We start from the raw sequence: 18,149 nt of genomic DNA on the forward strand, positions 1-18,149 counted from the left end.
TCTTCTTGGCCAAGTGCAACTGTGTGTCACAGAAGGTAGGAGAGTGTGTGCCCAGAATCCTCCTTTCTTGCTCTGGAAGAGATTTCATCTCTGATCCCTTATTTGTCAGGATAGGCTGAGACAACCTGCCTCATCCATCCTGAAAGTGTGTTAGGACCGCACCATGAGAAGCTAAAGGCGGTGGCAACTCAAGGCACTTGTGCCTGAACCAAGGGATTAAACCAAAACCCCTTGCGGTGGAGTCAATTCTTACTCTTAGCCACCCTATAGGACAGAGTAGAACAGCTCCATAGGGTCTCCAAGGAATGGCTAGTGGATTCAAACTGCCAGCCTTTTGGTTAGCAGCCAAGCTCTTAACCACCGCTCCACCAGGGCTTCCAACCAAAGGATTAGGCCTGTCTAAAGTGTTTTTTGGGGCAATATGGAAGTGCTAGCTCTGCTCAGATTTGGGCTGTGAGGATGGTACTAGGTCTCCACCATTTTTTCTCAATCGGACAGAAAAGAAAGTGCAGTTATTCCCTTTCTGCTAAAACTGGTTTTAACTTATGACAGCATACCAGGAGGAAGGCTAGGGGCTGGCCATCACCTCTCTTTGAGCCCTTTCTGGAGGCCTTCCTCACCAGTTACAGATTGCCTGATGATTCTCCTACAAGGCAACGGATCCACGTTTCTCATTCTCTTCATCATGGTGGACCAGCCGAGCAGCTGATTATTCCACACGTACTCTGGGGAAAGGCTCTTGGTAGGTTTGTGGTAAAGTAAGTACTTGCTTAAGTGGCTCTCCTCATGCCACACGGCCTCGATGTCATTGGCTTGGTCGACCATCGTCACCTGATGACAGGCCTTGGTGAGCCTGTAAACCTGACACCAACCCCCCCCCCAAAAGGGTCCCTGTGTAATAAAAGTCCCCCTCATCCTCAGAAATATAGACTTGTGACTGAGGCCATCATTGCTAGGTGAAGCATGTCAACTGAGCCTGTAGAAGCCAGCATGCAAGGTGGTGAACAAGGAGAATCTCCACACCCACGTGGTCATTGAACTTCAGGTTCCCATCAGCGCACAATAGGTAATCCTCCTCCTGGAGGAAGTGCTGCTCAGAGAAATTGTTGATCACCTCCAGGTGGAGCATAGAGGAGTCTTGCCAGCCAGCATAGTCCCAGACCTCAAAAATGATCATCCACCTTCCTTCTGGGAGGAGGACTTGGGGAATGACATCAGGCTGATCAGCAAAGACGCAGCAGTTCACTCTGTGCTCCACCATGACGTGCCCTCTGCGGTCTCGAGGAGCAGCTTCAGAAAGTCCACACACTTTTTTTATGGCAAACATGGTTAATCCAATGGTGGCATTCTGGAGCCAGAACTGTTCATTTAGGATATGAGTGTTAGAAGTCCCCTCCCAGACAAAAGGAGCTAGCCAAAGGATCAGGAGAGGACATTTTCTCTAAAGAGGGATATCAGATCTGGTGGGGGATATACCATTCTTGATAATTTTACAACTTGCAGGTCATTCAATTCCTTAATAACCCCATTTGCCCTGAACATGGTTTCTAGCTTTGGTTTCTCAGGAGAAGTAAATAATAGCCAAAGAAGGTCAAAGCAAGAGTTATTAGGAGAAGAAAAGTCACAGGATAAAACAAGTAGCATTTTGGTTTCCTGGCCAGTGTCCACAGCAATTCCACCATGGCTCCAGGTCCCAAAGCTGACACCTGGTTTTTCCTCTGCAATATCAGGCACAACCCTTCCTCAACCATCCCCCAACAGCGTCTTCTCCCTGCCTGTGTGAGACCAAACACAACACGCCAAGGCACCCACGCCTGCATGCAGTGTCTACTCTTAACATATCCCAGGCTCCCGAGACCTGACCTAGGCATCAGGGGGCAGCAGGGCATGGGGCCATTCAGGAGCCAGCCCACAGAAGGAAGACTCAGACTTGGGGTGGACCAGGATAAATACAGTTGTGGACTGAGGTGTTGTCAGAAAAAACAGGTAGCAGGACACAGTTAACAGGCAACTAGAACTTTGGGGCCAGCATGTAGGAAAGAAATCAGGGCTCTGGAGAGTCAGGATCAGGATGCTAGCTGAAGGGAGGTCACTGAGCTGATCTAGGACAGAGACAGTGATAAAAAACAGGGCAGAGCAGGAGCCACAAGAGAGCCTGACTTTAACGTGAGAGGGCTTGTGCTCTGGCTTTCTTCTTGACCGTACTAGCTGTAAGACCTTTGGCTGAGCTCTGGGTTTCCTGAAAAATCCATAAAGTCAAAACCAGACTGTCTTCAAGGTCACACCAAGGTGGGACTGGCTACAACGGACCATCATGAAGGAGGCTTGATCTGGAAGCCATGGTAGAAGGAAAAGAAGACATACAGATCAATGTATGTTTTCCTTTATTCCCCCAATTGCTGTTGTTAGGTGCCGTCGAGTTGGTTCCGACTCGTAACGACCCTATGCACAACAGAACAAAACATTGCCTGGTCCTGAGCCATCCTCACAATCATTGTTATGCTTGAGCTCATTGTAGCAGCCACTGTGTCAATCCACCTCGTTGAGGGTCTTCCTCTTTTCCACTGACCCTGTCCTCTGCCAAGCATGATGTCCTTCTCCAGGGACTGATCTCTCCTGACAACATGTCCAAAGTATGTAAGATGCAGCCTCGCCATCCTTGCTTCTAAGGAGCATTCTGGTTGTACTTCTTCCAAGACAGATTTGTTCATTCTTTTGGCAGTCCATGGTATATTCAATATTCTTCACCAACACCGCAATTCAAAGGCATTAATTCTTCTTTGGTCTTCCTTATTCATTGTCCAGCTTTCACTTGCATATAATGTGACTCAAAATACCACGGCTTGGGTCAGGCACACCTTAGTCTTCAAGGTGACATCTTTGCTCTTCAACACTTTGAAGAGGTCCTTTGCAGCAGATTTACCCAATGCAATGTGTCTTTTGATTTCTTGACTGCTGCTTCCATGGCTGTTGACTGTGGATCCAAGTAAAATGAAATCCTTGACAACTTCAATCTTTTCTCCTTTTATCATGATGTTGCTCATTGGTCCAGTTGTGAGGATTTTTGTTTTCTTTATGTTGAGGTGCAATCCATACTGAAGGCTGTGGTCTTTGATCTTCATTAGTAAGTGCTTCAAGACCTCTTCACTTTCAGCAAGCAAGGTTGTGTCATCTGCATAACGCAGGTTGTTAATGAGTCTTCCTCCAATCCTGATGCCCGTTCTTCTTCATATAGTCCAGCTTCTCATATTACTTGTTCAGCATGCAGATTGAATAGGTATGGTGAAAGCATACAACCCTGATGCACACCTTTCCTGACTTGAAGCCAATCAGTATCCTTTCATTCTGTCTGAACAAGAGCCTCTTGATCTTTGTAATGGTTTGTCATGAGCACAATCAAATGTTCTGGAATTCCCATTCTTCACAATGTTATCCATAATTTGTTCTGATCCACACAGTTGAATGCCTTTGCATAGCCAATGAAACACAGGTAAACATCCTTCTGGTATTCTCTGCTTTCAGCCAGGATCCATCTGACATCAGCAATGATATCCCTGGTTCCACGCCCTCTTCTGAAACCGGCCTGAATTTCTGGCAGTGTCCTGTGGATATACTGCTGCAGCCATTTTTGAATGATCTTCACCAAAATTTTGCTTGTGTGTGATATTAATGATATTATTCTGTAATGTCCACCTTCCCCCAATAGTCACTTAAAATCTACCGTGCATTTACTTGGTAGGTACCAGGTCTTACACTGAGGTAAAGATTAGGTTGACCAAGCCAATGACAGCTTTTACATGCATTATCTTACAGTCTCACAGCAAGCCTCACCAGGACATGGGCTGTTGCTCAACAACCACAGAGCTCCTTGGGGATGGCTAGGCACCAAAGAGGCATCTCAGTACTGTTCATGCTCTCCATTCCCTTTTGCTTCCTTTCTCTAGCTGTAGTCGAATGTTTAGTGTTTTCTCCAAGCTACTTTTTTGTAAGTGAATTGCAATTCTGTTTTTTCGTAGTCTGTCAGTGGCCAGGCTGATTCCACTAGACTGATTTTGTTGGCACTGACACAGTGCTAGGAAAAGGTTAAAATCTTACCACTTGTATGAGCCCTTCAGGGCTCCACTGGGTGAACTTCTCTGCAAACTGTGCAACCCCAAAACCTTGGAGAAGAAGGTCCCCACTGACCACCCTGGCACTAGCCAGTTGTTCTGGGAACATGGGCCTCCATCCCCACCTCTGTGACGGGGCTGAGGAATGGGGATGCTAGCCAGTTTTTACAGGTGGTTCACCGAGGGAAAATCAGGAACCTGTCCTTCTTCAGGTACTTCCCTGGTTGATTTACCTAAGTAGCTCAAAGAGATCTTTCATGGATTATAGGTCTTATGCAGAGGTGGATTTTAACAAGCTCCTAACCTGCCTTTTCTTTTTTAAAGTTTCAAGTCTTCAGAGGGAGGCCCTACTCAGAATTCAGCCTGCAAGAAGCCTGTTGTTTTCAATCATCAAGTTAAATCATTCCCTTTGATTCATGTAGGCTGGAGGCTTTACGAACTTTTTCCAGGCCTGCCAGGAGTGAAGCGGAGGGTGGCTTCTCTGTGAGGATCTTACATTCACTCAGTTTTTCTGGCTACGCCAAGATAGATATGAAGAATCTGACACAATAGACCACAGTAAAAGCTGCCTATTCCCCACACTCCTGGGCCAAAGAGAGGGTAGTTCATCATCGCTCCTAGCTTGCAGCTTGTGGTTTGCAGTTCACAGCAGTGTTCCCCAGTCCTATTGCCATGACCGCTGGAAGGGGGAAGCGCTTACGCGATAGAGAGACAATCTTTGTCTTTGTTTAGCTCTTGGTTAGATACTGTATCTCTTGGATTGGTTTTCAGAGTTTCCAGAGTTCCACCACATTGTTATATTTTTATTTTTTTATTTCTATAACTGTGAAAGGATGGGGGCGTTCGGCTGCTTACACTGTCATCTTGGGGAGGAGTCCTTTTTTATAATTTCTTTGGAGAAATGTCTATTCAAGTCTTTTGCCCATCTTGTAATTGTGCTTTTTGTCTTTTTGTTGTTGGGTTGTAAAGGGTATACATTCTAGATAGAAATCCCTCAGCAGGTATTTTATTTGTAAATATTTTCTACTGTTCCACGGGTTGTATTTTCAATGGTTTCTTGTTAGTATCCTTTGAAGCATGAATTTTTTAATTTTGATGAAGTCCAACTTATCTATTTTCTTGTTGCTTGTGCTTTTGGTGTCATATGTGTTGTAGAATCTGTAGTTTGATTAATGTAAAATTGAAAGATTTATTGGAAAAAAATTGAATCAGCTTGAGCAGAGGACAGACTAAAATTCATATGGTGGAATGCAGTAATCCAAAATGGCAACTCAGCAGTCGCCTTTTGTAAGAGGGGAACAAAGAATATGAAACACATTACATGGTTGGTATTTACAAACTTAGATCATCGAAAGACATTGCTTGATTGGTAATTACAGGCTTAGATCATTGAAGGACATTACTCAATTGGTAGTAGATCGTTTTAAGATGTGACTTCCTGTGGTGGGAACTCACAAGGCAGAACTTCCTGTAATGCAAGCACATGAGGTAATTGACTTAAAAGGGTACACACATCTTTCTAAGATTGGTTACAGTGTGGAAATTACAAGGGTATGTGATGGTGCGCAGAGTTTCAGTGTAGTTACTTCATCATTACCAGGCCTTAATCTCATAAAAACAGCACTGAAGATGGCTGCCACTGGCGTGAAAACAGAACCAACAAACAAAGAATCGTACCCAATCCTGAAACTGGCCATTTCACATCTTGCCAGGTACCTCAATTTTTTTTTATTCCCTTGCACATTCCCTCTTTTTGATCAAGGAATTTTAGAGAAATCCTTTGATCAATTCACTAGCCACTATTCTAAAAGAAGGCTTTCTTCTGCATGGACTTTGAGCATACGTTTATTCTGGATGACTGCTTATTTACTAAATCTTTAAGATCGCAGGTGCTATGCATGCAAAAAGGTTGTTATTATTGTTAGGTGCTATACAGTTGGCTCCAACTTATTAGTGAATCATGTACAACAGAACGAACCCTTACCTGGTACTTCTTCAAGACAAATTTGCAGTTCTGGCAATCCACGGCACATTCAGTATTCTTCACCAATGCCCTAGTACAAAGGCATCAATTCTTCTTCAGTCTTCCTTATTCACCATCCAACTGTCACATGCCTATGAGGCAAATCAAAAATAACATAGTCTGCGTCAAGTGCACCCAGTCTTCAATGTGACATTCCCAATTTTTGATATTTCAAAAAGGTCTTTTGTAGATTTGTCCAAATGCAGCATGTCATTTGATCTCCTGGCTGCTTTTCCAGGGTTCTGATTGAGGATTCAAGAAAAATGAAATCAAACTACAAATAGCAGCAGAATATTGTGAAAAGGTAGCTGGGCACTCCCTCATGTGTCTGTTAGTTTGTTGTACTGTGGGGGCTTGTGCGTTGCTGTGATGCTGGAAGCTATGCCACCAGTATTCAGACACCAGCAGGGTCACCTATGGAGGAAAGGTTTCAGCTGACCTTCCAAACTAAGACAGACTAGGAAGAAGGACCCCACAGTCTACTTCTGAAAAGCATTAGCCAGTGAAAACTTTATGAATAGCAGTAGAACATTGTCTGATATAGTGCTGGAAGATGAGCCCCCCATGTTGGAAGGCACTCAAAAGATGACTGGGGAAGAGCTGCCTCCTCAAAGTAGAGTTGACCTTAATGACGTGGATTGAGTAAAGTTTCTGGAACCTTCATTCGCTGATGTGGCACGACTCAAAATGAGAAGAAACAGCTGCAAACATCCATTAATAATCTGAACCTGGAATGTACAAAGAATGAAACTAGGAAAATTGGAAATCGTCAAAAATGAAATGGAAAGCATAAACATCAATATCCTAGGCATTAGCGAGTGGAAATGGACTGGTATTTGCCATTCTGAATCAGACAATCACATAGTTTGCTATGCTGGGAATGAACAACTTGAAGAGGAATGGTGTTGCATTCATCATCAAAAAGAACTTTTCAAGATCTATCCTGAAGTACAACGCTGTCAGTGATAGGATAATACCTATACACCTACAAGAAAGACCAGTTAATATGACTATTATTCAAATTTATGCACCAGCCACTAGGGCCAAAGATGAAGAAATAGAAGATTTTTATCACCTGCTGCAGTCTGAAATTGATTGAACATGCAATCAAGATGCATTGATAATTATTGGCGATTGGAATGTAAAAGTTGGAAACAAAGAAGAAGGATCAGCAGTTGGAAAATATGGCCTTGGTGATGGAAACAATGTCGAAGATCAAATGATAGAATTTTGCTAGACTAACAACGACTTCTTTGCAAATTCCTTCTTTCACCAACGTAAACGGCGACTATACAGATGGACCTTGCCAGATGGAACACACAGAAATCAAATTGACTACATCTGTGGAAAGAGACGATGGAAAGGCTCAATATCATCATTCAGAACAAGGCCAGGGGCCGACTGTGGAACAGACCATCAATTGCTCATATGCAAGTTCAAGCTGAAACTGAAGAAAATCAGAGCGAGTCCACGAAAGCCAAAATATGACCTTGAGTACATCCCACCTGAATTTAGAGACCATCTGAAGAATAGATTTGATGCATTGAACACTAGTGACCAAAGTCCAGATGTGTTGTGGAATGACATCAAGGACCTCGTACATGAAGAAAGCCAGAAGTCACTGAAAAGAAAGAAAAGACCAAGATTGATGTCAGAGGAGACTCTGAAACTTGCTCTTGAACATCGAGCAGCTAAAGCAAAAAGAAGAATTGATGAAGTAAAAGAACTGAACAGAAGATTTCAAAGGGCAGCTCGAGAAGACAAAGTATTATAATGACATGTGGAAAGAGCTGGAGATGGAAAACCAAAGGGAAGAACACGCATGGCGTTTCTCAAGCTGAAAGAACAGAAGGAAAAATTCAAGCCTTGAGTTGCAATAGTGAAGGATTCTATGGGGATAATATTAAACGACACAGGAAGCATCAAAAGAAGATGGAAGGAATGCATAGAGTCATTATACCAAAAAGAATTAGTTGATGTTCAACCATTTCAAGAGGTGGCATATGATCAGGAACCGATGGTACTGAAGGAAGAAGTCCAAGCTGCTCTGAAGGCATTGGCGAAAAACAAGGCTCCAGGAATTGATGGAATATCAATTGAGATGTTTCAACAAACAGATGTAGCACTGGAGGTGCTCACTCATCTATCCCAAGAAATATGGAAGACAGCTTCCTGGCCAATTGACTGGAAGAGATCCATATTTATGCCTATTACCAAGAAAGGTGATCCAACCGAACATGGAAATAATACAACAATATCACTGATATCACATGCAAGCAAAATTTTCGTGAAGATCATTCAAAAATGGCTGCAGCAGTATATCCACAGGACACTGCCAGAAATTCAGGCCGGTTTCAGAAGAGGGCGTGGAACCAGGGATATCATTGCTGATGTCAGATGGATCCTGGCTGAAAGCAAAGAATACCAGAAGGATGTTTACCTGTGTTTTATTGACTATGCAAAAGCATTCAACTGTGTGGATCAGAACAAATTATGGATAACATTGTGAAGAATGGGAATTCCAGAACATTTGATTGTGCTCATGACAAACCTTTACATAGATCAAGAGGCTCTTGTTCGGACAGAACAAGGGGATACTGATTGGCTTCAAGTCAGGAAAGGTGTGCATCAGGGTTGTATGCTTTCACCATACCTATTCAATCTGTATGCTGAACAAGTAATATGAGAAGCTGGACTATATGAAGAAGAACGGGCATCAGGATTGGAGGAAGACTCATTAACAACCTGCGTTATGCAGATGACACAACCTTGCTTGCTGAAAGTGAAGAGGTCTTGAAGCACTTACTAATGAAGATCAAAGACCACAGCCTTCAGTATGGATTGCACCTCAACATAAAGAAAACAAAAATCCTCACAACTGGACCAATGAGCAACATCATGATAAAAGGAGAAAAGATTGAAGTTGTCAAGGATTTCATTTTACTTGGATCCACAGTCAACAGCCATGGAAGCAGCAGTCAAGAAATCAAAAGACACATTGCATTGGGTAAATCTGCTGCAAAGGACCTCTTCAAAGTGTTGAAGAGCAAAGATGTCACCTTGAAGACTAAGGTGTGCCTGACCCAAGCCGTGGTATTTTGAGTCGCATTATATGCAAGTGAAAGCTGGACAATGAATAAGGAAGACCAAAGAAGAATTAATGCCTTTGAATTGCGGTGTTGGTGAAGAATATTGAATATACCATGGACTGCCAAAAGAATGAACAAATCTGTCTTGGAAGAAGTACAACCAGAATGCTCCTTAGAAGCAAGGATGGCGAGGCTGCGTCTTACATACTCTGGACATGTAGTCAGGAGAGATCAATCCCTGGAGAAGGACATCATGCTTGGCAGAGTACAGGGTCAGCGGAAAAGAGGAAGACCCTCGACAAGGTGGATTGACACAGTGGCTGCTACAATGAGCTCAAGTATAACAACGATTGTGAGGATGGCTCAGGATGAGGCAGTGTTTCTTTCTGTTGTGCATAGTGTCACTATGATTGAGAACCAACTCGACGGCACCTAACAACAACAACAGCTGGGCACTATTTGATGTCTTCACCATACCATAGCTTTAGCCTCTTGCTTCTGTAGTTTTATTACCTGAGGGCTAGAGCAGGGCAGCCCACATTAGAGGAATAACCTGATATCTAATGGCCTACTCAAGGAGTGGGCTCAAGTCATTCTGAAATATAAGTACTGTCATTATTCTTTTCATAGATATTAAATGGGTATTTTGAGTAATAGCATTTGTCCAAAGTTTCATACAACATTTAAGAGGTCCTACAATTATTACAATGACAATGAGTATTATTAATCAAGTTGACAGTATAGACTTAATCCATGATCCAAAGCCTGACAGTGGCCAGCTGAAAATATCTAGAAAAGGGGAGTCTTGGGGTAGAGGCATATGGATTGAAGTAGACTTCTGGCAAATTAGTTTAATATCTTGTTCCACCTTTCCTGAGTTCTCATGTACAATTTTGGGTAAATGATCACAGATTCAGCATTCAGTCAGATTTGTGGATTGTACAGCTGCTTGAGTGAGCTTAACAAAGGCATTCACATGCCAAGAATTAATGGCAGCTGTGATGAACAGCAGTATGGGCAGAAAGCTTAAGAAAGGCTTTAGAGTGGAGAAACACAGCCCAAAAGAAATAAACAAGGTCTACTAGCATACAACTAATGCAAAAAACTAAAACTAAACCCATTGCTGTTGAGTCAATTCCTACTCATAGTGACCCTACACAATAGAGTAGAACTGCCCTGTAGGGTTTCCAAGGAGTGGCTGGTGGATTCAAACTGCTGACTTTTTTGGTTAGCAGCCAATCTCTTAAGCACTGCACCACCAGGGCTCCATACAAATAACAGTGATGACAAAATAAACTATTATTTAAAACTGGTTATAAAAAAATGTTTGGATTTACAGTGGAAGAGCAAAATATTAAAACAAGGAATAATATCCCACAGTTGGAGTCCAATGACAATAAAAAAGATTTGGGTAATAGGAAAACAAATTCTTAGTTCCTCTACAGCTAAAATGGAGCCCTGTTGGCACAGTGGTTAAGAGCTCAACTGCTAACCACATTTTTTTATCCTAAAAATTCAAGTTTATAAAACAGAAAGCAATTTCAAAAGCAGTGGCAAGTTATGAATTCAAAAAAAAAAAGAAAAAAAAATTTTTTTAAGGGAAAATGAACATAATGGTCAGAAGGTGGCACTACAAACAAGTTAGATAACTAAAACCATCAAAATACCCTCAACTAAAAATCATCATCCTGGTCACAAAGAAAAATTCAAAAAGGATTAAAGCCTTCCTTTAAACAATTTGTTTCGAAGATAACAATTGGCATAATATAGTCACCAAAACTACCAGGATATAACTCCACAATCATGCATAATGGCTGATAATACAAAGATATAAAAAATGATAAAGAAAACCAAACCAGCTTTTACTGCAGGCTGCATAGTTGGTTTCAGGTTCGGTCCAAAGATCTCAGGAAGATAGTCTACCCAGCTACCACCTGCTTCTCTTCTTGGTGACTCTGAATTTTAATTTCAAGTCTTCGTGAGGCTCAGTCCAGTTGGGATAAATGAATCCAAGACTTAACTCCGTGTAATTGAACTGCACAAGGATTAGTGAGATGGATCAAATAAGGTCCTTTCCACTGAGGTTTGAGTGAATATTTTAATTGGTGTCTTTTCCAGCAAACATGTTCTCCAGGTTGGACATTAGGCAATTTAGATATTTCTTGCTTTTGATTATCAAAAGCTTCCTTATAACCTGTGTAAAATAGTCTTTAGAATATTGGATCAAAGATTTACAATATTGAAACAAATCAGATTGAACTAAATTTGAATCGCGGCATGTTCCCCAATAGGGAGGGCCATTGCCCACCCAGTGATAATTTCATGAAGGGTCAATTTGTGAGGTCCAAATGGAGCAGTTATTAAATTTAAAAGGACTAGAGGCAGCACCTAAAACCCTGGTGGCATAGTAGTTAAGAGCTACAGCTGCTAACCAAAAGGTCAGCAGTTCGAATCTACCAGGCACTCCTTGGAAACCCTATGAAGCAGTTCTACTCTGTTCTATAGGGTCACTATGAGTTGGAATCAACTCGACAACAACAGGTTTGGTTTTTTTGTTGTTGTTGTTAGAGGTAGCACCTTAGTCCAAAGCAATTGTAAAGATTTGGAAAATTTGGCTCCCACCCAGCGCCGTCGAGTTGATTCCGAATCATAGCGACCGTATAGTTGGGTTTTTATCACATCATTAGTTCTTTCAACTAGACCAGAGGATTAAAGGTGATAAGGACAATGAAGTCTTTGAAAAATGGGAAAAATTTTAAGTATTTCCTTAGTTATTTGCCCAATAAAATGGGTGACTAAGTCACTACAAAGGACACTTGGGGGTCCTCAAGTAGGGATAATGTTCTCAAGAAGTTTCTTAGTCACAAACACAGCAGTAGCTTGAGGACTGGGGAAAGTTTCTACCCAGTGAGAAAATCTACCAATCATTACTAATACAAACTTGTAACCACTTGAGGCAGGGAGTTGGATAAAAATCAACCTGTCATTCAAGCGCTAGTCCTGACAGCAAGGGAAATATCTCAGGTGGAGAATTATAAGGTTTATCTGAATTAAATTGGGAAACCACTTTTTCAGCGGCTTCTTAAAAATGACCCCACCAATATTTCTCTAAAATTTCTATCATCTTATCTCTTCCCAAATGGGTTTTCATGCGCAATGCCTCTAGTACAGGGTTTTGCAGGGATTTGGGGAGAACTAAGTTCTCATTGGGTCCCATCCATATCCCAGAGGTGGGCATTGTGAGCAACCATCTTTCTTCTGTTTTTCAACCTCATCATGTGAGACTGATTTTTGATGTTCAAATAAATCATTTAAGGCAATTCCTCTGGGCCTAGAGGGATTCTCTACAAGTGTGTTCAAAGGTTGTTAATCATCTGAAACAGTCCACCAATGTGAGGGACCAGATGCATTAACAGGATTAAAGTAAGGGGGTGTGATCTTTAAAACTATGAGGAAAAAACAGTCTACAGCGACAGAAAAATGTCCCCACCAATGGGCTTCTAAAGCCCTGATGAGGTCATCTGTAGTTATTCCTATGTTATCATTCTAGTGATTTCTAACCATAGGAACACGTAAGCATTCTGGCAAAACAGATTTTTTTATTAGGCCTGACACACAATTCCACGATTGGATCCCGGTGACAGCTGGCCTGTCCCCATTCTCTAATTTCCTCTGTGGAGGTTAATTGTTGGTGTTTAAAAAATGATTAGGAAATTTCCTTCAGGTCAAATTTTGTTGAGCAACATTTTAGAAGTGCCATATTTACAGGTGCCTTGTTTTATTATTATTACCTATTCCCTTATTTTCATCATGACCATGAGTGGAATTATCATGGTCATGAATGAGGGTGGCATCTTTAAAGGGTGATTGGGAAGCAGCTTGTTTAGCTGCTCTGTCCGCTAAGCAGTTTCCTTTGTTCCTGGAGCTCCTTTGTATTGGTGGGCCTGGATTTTAATTACAGCAGTCTCAGAGGGGAGCAAAAGAGCTTTTAAGAGGCCTGCTACTAAGGTCCCATTTTAATTTGGGTCCCAGAAGAAGTTAGGAACTGCTTTCCCACTCCCCCCCAAAAAATTCCAAAATCATGAATAACTCCAAGAACATACCTAGACTTCATAAAAATAATTACTTACCATCCAAAAGCCAGTTTGCAAGCCTTTTTAACTGCAATTACTTCAACTTGCTGTGTTGAAGTGACTTCAAGAAGGGCACCACTTTTGAGGACCTCAGTTGATGTACTCATGGCATATCCTCCTTGGTAATGAGAGCTCGGAAGCTTGGACTTAAATATGACACATCAACAAATAGAACAAAATCAGGATTCAATAACAGGGTTTGCTGTAAATTTGGTCTAGGAGATAAAAACTGTTCGATAAGATTTAAGCAATCATGTGGTAGATGGTCATCATTATTAGGTAAAAGTTACAATGTATGGATTCAGAGAGGTATTGACTCAATGGCAACAGATTGGTTTGTTTTGGTATAGTATATAACTGAATATTAGAAGCAGCCAAAAGGAGAATTTCATAAGAAGTCAACCTGCTGGCTGACAGGTGTTGAGCAAGTGTTGCACTTAAAATGGCTAACACCACATGAGGAACATGAACATCAAGAAAATTTCCTAAAACAATATCTGCTGTGTTCTCAACTAGTCTAGCATTTGCAGCAACTGCTCTAAGGCAAGAAGGGGTAGCCCCTTGTGACAGGGTCCAGATGGATGCTGTAAAAACCAATGGGTCTCTCTTGTTCCCGGTGTTTTTGATTGAGGACTCCTAGAGCATTCCCAGTAATCTCATGGAAAGAAGTGAAAAGTGTAAATTATAATTAGGAAACCCTAGAGCAGGAGTCTTAATTAAGTCTTCTTTTAGATGAGTGATGACCTTTTGGGCATCCTTGGAGAGCTGGAAGCAGTCAGGCTCTGAACTCTTTAGATAATGGCAAAGATATTGAGCCAACAAAGAAAAATTCGGTATCTGAGTTCCACAATCGCCACAGAGTCCTAGAAATCCTCTTAGCTGATTCTTGGTAGGAGAGATGGGATAAGCTAAGATGGTCTCTTTTCTTTTGGGGTCTATAGTGACCCCTTTTGCTGAAATAATATGTCCCAAGTACCTAACAAAAGGTTGGGTTAACTGTAATTTTTCTCTGGAGGTTTTGTGACCTCCTCTTCCAAATGTTGTAACAACAGGATACTATCAGTAAGACATGCCTGTTGAGAGTTAAAGCAGACCAGTAAATTAGCCACACATTGTCATAATGTAGACTCTTGAGAGAACTGTAAAGTCTGTAAATCTGCATGTAAAATCTAACGAAAAATGTGGGGGACTCAGTAAAACCTTGGTGCATGACAGTCCAGGTAAATTTTTGGTCCCCCAAGTGAAGGAAGACAAGTATTGACTGTGCAGATAGACTGGAATGCTAAAAAAAAAAAAACACTGTAAAGATGGACTACTGTAAAGTGAGTCACTTCAAGGCGGACATTAGACAGGGGCAGATGAGGGCTAGGAACTATGGGGAGTCTTGGAATTACTATACAATTAATAGCATGCAAGTCCTGTACAAGTCTCTAGCCCTGATTTTTGGGTTTCTTAACAGGGAAAACTGGAGTGTTGCAAGGACTGGTGCAAGGGATTATTAAGCCTTTAGCCAAAAAGTGTTCAATTACAGGAACAAATCCATCCTTAGTTTTTCTCGTTTTAAAGGTTATTGAGAAAATTTAGGTAAGGTTTTAGAGGTGTCTATTTGAATTTTAATTGGTTCACCTGATAGGATCAAAACAACATTGGTAGAAGTAGTGGCCCACAAGATTTCAGGTACAGAAGAAAAGACATTCCATACAAATGGATAAAGTAAGGGAATGACCTTCTTGTGGTGCTAAACTGAGTGCTTAAAAATAGCAACAGGCTTCTTCACTTAAAGTATTTTTATCATAGTGTCTATCTGTTGATTGGCTTCAGGTAAATCTAATAGCATTTCTTCTGTTGCTGAGAATTTTATTTGGCAATTCCATTTGGATAACAGGTCTCTTCTTGGAAAATTTACCGGAGTATCTAAGCTGAATAAAACTAGGCATATGTCCTCTATGGAACCTAAAGAGACAGAAACAGGCTGGAATGGGTTAAAATCTGCTCTTGATTAGGAACCACCACTACTCTTGAGATTTTATTTCATCAGGGCAAGGGGTTTTTGCAAATTTGTAGGGTTTATTGTAGATAAGGTAGTACCCGTGTCAATTAAAAATTTATGTGGTTCTGTATTGATTTGAATAATAGTTTCTCTCTGAGAGTTTATGGCTACTGTAGGAAAAGCTCCTGGTTTGTCCCCACAGCCTCTTCATTCTGTCTGCTTCTCAGCTACACCTGTTGTCAGGTTGCCCAGTTTATTTTTTAGTTTCAGACATTTCCTTTTAAAATGTCCAGTTTTTTTACAGTAGTAACCAATAAGGGGCAAGTAACTGGCCCCAATCTTAGCTATATGTCAAGTGAACCTGTTCTGTGTGGGGAAATTATTTTGACACTGGGTCTGTAGCTGTTGTAACTGCAGGGCCATAAGTTGATTTTGTTTAGCTTTAGTTGTCTGTTCAGCTTCCCTAGCTTGGTGTTTAAGAGTTTGAGACAGCTTGTAGGCTAGAGTAGCTAACTGTAAAGTGTTTTCATTTTCCCAGTCTAGTTTGTGGTGTTTGACTAACTCAGTGGGCTCCAAATGGAGGCCATTGACAAAAAGATAATTGAAAGCAATATGGGATCCAGGCTCTTCTAGCTTTAAACCAGAGTGTACCTGAAAAAGTTTAGTCACAAAGTCCTAGTAATCACAAACATTTTCATCTTCATTTTGTTTGCAAACTTGAATTTTGGCCCAATCTATTTTTTGGAAGGAAACTTTTGAGATAGCTTCAGTAAGGTCTGTGACAATAGCTCTGGTCTATACTATTATTTCCATGCTAAGAACTTCAGACTAGATGGTTAGGAATTCTGTAGGAGTTTTCCATTCGGCCTTTTCCTTCCACCTTTGAGCGTCTCCTGGCCCTATCAGGGAATTTATTAAATTATATAATTCTGCTGAACCAGGTTCATGGGTATCAGCCAAGATTCTAAATTCGTGAATGAATTTGTGAGGATCTTCACGTGGGTTAAGAAATTCCCTAACAATAGTATGAAGTTCCACTTTTGACCACAGGCCACAAGTAACTTGTGGTGGCTTCTGAGCCTTTTCAGGATATTTAATTTTAAAATGTATTTCACAAATGGGTTTTAATTCTTCTAGAGGTTCCTTAATATAATAAATAGGTTCAGTAAGGAGGTTTTCAGTGTAGTAGGTAAGAAAGAGGGGTACAGCGTATTAACTGCTGGAGAGACAGAGGGAAAGGAGAGGAGCTGGGCATCAGAGGCTAAGGTTGTACAACAGGTGCTAGAGACTTCACCATTTTGGTAAAGGAAGCTATTTTGGGAAAGGGAGCACCTTGAGAGAGGGAGACATTTTGGGAAAATGAGCTATTTCAAGAAAGGGAGTCATTTTGGGAAAAGGTGGATATAGGGACTGTTGCTAGGTAGATAGTCACTGAGGATACAGAGCTCTAACACTGTAATCCTTTAACCTGTTTAGCTTTTTTTGAAACAGTCTCTAGCAAGGATGCAAATTTATCTTTACGATTTCTTGGAAGCTTTCAAGTACCAATTACAAAATGCCTCCCATTGCTTTAGTTTTATTTGTAAGGCCTTAACCTCTAATTTGCTGTCTGGAAAGTTCAATTTAGTTAACTCAAATGACCCCCTGCAATAGCCTTTAGTCCTTTAAATTTCTCTCCATAAGTGCATGCCATCAGTTTAAATACTAGACTGAACCAGGACCATAATGCTTAGTCATATAATCGGCAAGAGTTCCCTTCGGGGGTCCTGCTTGAATCTTGGACGTAGCATTCCCCATCTCACAGAGAAAAGTGCAAGTTTAAAGACTTAAATGTGCACAAAAACCTTATGGTGCACCAGAAAGAAAAGGGAGTTCAGTAAAATAGATTGACCAGAAGATGGCAATCCCTCCAGATTTAATAAGCCCAGTGAGACTCTCAGGAAATAAGCAGAAAATGAAAGTATGTAGAAAAGATAACCAATAAATCTCTCAAAGAGCCATGTTCATAATAAGCAGAAGTTTCAATCTGAGAGGCTTATCGCCACCAAACCTGGAGAGTTCAAGGAGATGGTTCTGGGCACATGGATCCTTTGCTGGTGCCAGGGCAATCTGGTTCCATGACTTCTCAGAAACACAGAAGATAATATTCCTTCAGAATTCTGCCAACTATGCCATTAAACCCCCATGCATCTGTCAGTTTGTTGTACTGTGGGGCCCGTGTGTTGCTGTGATGCTCAAAACTATGCCACCAGTATTTAAATACCAGCAGGGTCACCCTTGGAGGACAGGTTTCAGCTGAGCTTCTAGACTAAGACAGACTAGGAAGAAGGACCCCACAGTCTACTTCTGAAAAGAAGCAGCCAGTGAAAACCTTATGAATAGCAGTGGAACATTGTCTGATATAGTGCCGGAAAAATGAGCCTCTCAGATTGGAAGGCACTCAAAAGATGACTGGGAAAGAGCTGCCTCCTCAAAGTAGAGTCGACCTTAATGACGTGGATGGAGTAAAGCTTTCAGGATCTCTATTTGCTGATGTGGCACGGCTCAAAATGAGAAGAAACAGCTGCAAACATCCATTAATAAACTGGAACCTGGAATGTACAAAGCATGAATCTAGGAAAACTGGAAATCTTCAAAAATGAAATGGAACACATAAGCATTGATATCCTAGGCATTGGTGAGCTGAAATGGACTGGTATTTGTCATTCTGAATCGAACAATGATATGGCCTACTATGCCAGGAATGACAACTTGAAGAGGAACGGCATTGCACTCATTGTCAAAAAGAACATTTCAAGATCTATC

The 18,149-nt window shown here is 41.3% G+C and overlaps 1 pseudogene; it reads right to left on the reverse strand.

Annotated features, from left to right (window-relative positions):
* LOC100654337 (histo-blood group ABO system transferase-like) overlaps window positions 1-18,149 on the reverse strand; it is a 26,665-nt pseudogene continuing 8,516 nt past the window's right edge.

This window comes from Loxodonta africana, chromosome 21 (genome assembly GCF_030014295.1).
Source record: "Loxodonta africana isolate mLoxAfr1 chromosome 21, mLoxAfr1.hap2, whole genome shotgun sequence".
Taxonomy (NCBI): domain Eukaryota; kingdom Metazoa; phylum Chordata; class Mammalia; order Proboscidea; family Elephantidae; genus Loxodonta; species Loxodonta africana.